The 3,314-nt window shown below is 27.9% G+C and overlaps 1 long non-coding RNA gene across 1 annotated transcript; it reads right to left on the bottom strand.

Annotated features, from left to right (window-relative positions):
• Positions 1–1,700: 1,700 nt before the first annotated feature.
• On the bottom strand, positions 1,701–2,324 carry LOC149054248 (uncharacterized). The gene is made up of 2 exons (XR_016192312.1): positions 2,202–2,324; positions 1,701–2,090 (listed from the first exon to the last, which is right to left on the bottom strand). It is a non-coding gene; the product is annotated as an uncharacterized LOC149054248 (long non-coding RNA).
• Positions 2,325–3,314: the final 990 nt, after the last annotated feature.

Genomic DNA, 3,314 nt, shown 5'->3' with positions numbered 1-3,314 from the left:
TTAGAAATTAAATTTAATCCTATACGTACGTCGTACACACACACACATGAGTACATAAAACTTACGAAACGATAAGTGTCTAATTGGTTATTTGGTTATATAGGACGGTACACATAACACATTACATTATTGTAACCACGCGCGCGAAGTATATTTGAACGGTCAAGAACGCAATTCAAAAATCGATCGTGAAAGGAATTCATGGACGATATCGAACATTTATATTTGGTGAAAAAAAATCGTCGACCATTGAGTAAATCTATAATATTCAAATTTATATTATATGATGAAAAATTATATTATACAGGGCGATTCTCGAATAGCACGCATAGCTCTGTAATAATTATTCCCTCAAATTAGATTTTAATTCAAATTTTAAATTGTTTGCGATTTTTAAACATTCGTATTTGAATTGGATAGATTTATCAAAATGACCAAAAAAATATATCCACTTAAAAATGTACGATAAAAAGATTTTCTCATTTGAAAAACAACATTTTATAACACTCTTAAGTATAATAATATTAAACTATGATTTTCGAAATTATATTTAAAACTTTTAAAAATCAGAATTTTAAATAATTTATTATCAAAGGAAAAATTGGGAGTAACCTACTTGATGAATCGTCCTGTATACACTTACTACTTATAACTAGGAAACTATTATAATATACCCGTAATAATAATCTACATAATATAGCATTCTGTCTAAGTTACTATAATATTTCATCAATCGACCAATAATTTATATTAACTATGCCTATAACTATATGGCGGAGAGGGCGGAACTGCAGGCGACTAGGTCAAAAAGCTATTAGAAATAGAAAATAGTACAGTTGGACACTCTATGACTCTATATTAATAAAAATATATTATATTTATATTAAATACGATAAAAGTAGGTTGATAGCAGATATGACCCACTATAATACGATCGCGATGTATAAAATGTTGAGTTTTCTTTTCGCTATAAAAAAAAAATAGCTGTTTTATTTTTTCTTTCTATGTCTAATTACAAGACCGACCGCGCACGCATAATTACTGCCAAAAACAATATATTTATAACTGCAGCTGTAAATGACTATTCCTTTATTATTAGTTATTACAACTACCGTAGGTACGTAAAAATATGATTATTATTTTATTTTTTTTATTAAAGAAATAACCCTCGGCAACTTGGCCATTGGGATAAGATACAATTTTTTTTTTTTTGAAAGGTGTTACATAATAATAATAGAAAAGGTTTAAGGGGGCTGAAGCCATTGAACTATATGATACCTGGAATGCTCACCAAGCAGTGTTGCTCGAAACGGAATGTTAGAACGAGATGGGACATACTAATGGTGTTACTATTATATCTTTGTCTTACACATTGCGCTAATATCTTAAATTAATTTACCACGGTCCGCGATATTTTTTTAGACTTTAGTTTGGTTCTTAAAATTTGGTATCTTTATATTTTATTTTTTAACTTCCACAAAATATTTATGATTACATTGATAGAATATAAATAATTATAATTTATAATTTATAATACCTATAACAAGTATTGAAAGAAGCATGCTTTTCTTGTGGACTTAGTGTCCATTTGTCATACAAATGTAAAGGAAGTTTTAGGGAATTGTATGTTAAATGTTGGGAATAAAATATTAAGTTTTAAATCTAAAGTTAGACGGTTTTAATTCATAACTATAAGCATATAAAATGACGAAAATCTGATTTTTATTAAAATAAAAACATAGTATTTATAATATTATACATAATTGAAAGAAAAGTTACTTACACTACTTATCTGAAGCTGTACCTACAACTTACCTCAATTATTGTTCTTACTATTTCCTAACTTAATTTAAAATTGTATATGTATAATCTAGCTACGATTACTACTGGAAAGATCCAGTAGGTAAACTAGAATCTTCAATAGATGTTTGTTATACATCTTGGCCAAAATTCCCTAAAATAAATAATTATTTAAAGATACTATAAGAAATTGTAGATACTTTAACTATAGTCATAACCTTGAAGTTATATAATGTGTAAGTTATTAACTTGGTAACTTATGTTGAGTTGACTTCAGCTAGATATTTTTCCTGTAATGACAATAAAACTATATATTAATAAAAATATTTTACATAAAATAAACTAGCAAAATATTCAATTGTATAAGGAACCATAGCAAAATATTATAATTGATTTATTACATTTAAAAGCATTCATACAACCATTAAAGCATAATAAAAATAAAACCATACACCAAAAATTTACAATATTAGATTATGATAAATAAGTTTAAAAAAAAATAAGAGTATAAATAAGCAGTAATGTTGAAATAAAAGCATACAATAAAAATAATTATTAATTATAAAATAAATCAAGCTCAATTCAAATTTAAATGTATTGAACATGCACAAAAGCTTAAAACAAAGAACAAAACGTTAAACGAACGATATTATTATTATTTATTGGTAAACAGTGTCGTATTGATAGTGTGATAAAAAGAGATAGCAACACCATTCTTATCTGCTGTCTTTTTCTAACAGGCTATCTCGGTTATGTTTACATTGGTCTTATGGCGGGTGAGCATTCCAGTTATCATATAGTTCAATGGCTGAAGCATACCATGTTTTAAGGAGTAGTATTTAGGCTTTTCATATTACATGAACATTTTGGCTGTGTCAATGTGTGAGAAGTAAACAAGCATTAGTGTGTGTAATCCATTATCGCATTTTCGCAACAAAATTTGAATTCTCAGATTTACGATAATAATCTATTTTCTAGGTTTGCTCGGAAGTAGATTTACGACTTTATTTTTAGTTAATATAATATGATGCATAGTAAGTTTATATTAAAGATTCCACTTCCGAGCAAACTTAGAAAAGAGGAAGACAAACCAAAATTAGTTTTCAAAATTCAAATTGAGCTACTGGAAATATGTTTAATTTACTTTCGCTTATTGAGCTAAATGTATGAAAAAAAATGGGTTCTCCAGCCCCCTTAATAACAATAAATGTCTAAATTATATGAGTATAATAATTATAATAAGGTTGTGTTTTTTAGAGGTTAAATAAGTTTGTCCAGTCCTGTCTCCTGGAGGAACACGAATATGTCATTTGATATTTTTGCTGAGTAAAAAATTATCGAACCCATTGGTTATAGTATCGCCAATTTCAGAACTTTATGTCAGTCAATTTTTTGATAGGTAGCCGAACAAAGTTTATTTTTATTTTTTTGCAAAGACTCGGTTTAACTATTAAAAACGTACGTTGTATGGGAGCTCTGCAGCCGCCACCCCCCCCCCCCCCCCACCCACCAAT

This window comes from Diuraphis noxia, unplaced genomic scaffold (assembly GCF_037042655.1).
Source record: "Diuraphis noxia isolate RWA-SAM2 unplaced genomic scaffold, SU_Dnox_SAM2 contig0009, whole genome shotgun sequence".
NCBI lineage: Eukaryota > Metazoa > Arthropoda > Insecta > Hemiptera > Aphididae > Diuraphis > Diuraphis noxia.
Note: the sequence above shows the minus strand (reverse complement) of the source record. Positions and strands in the feature narration are given on the sequence as shown.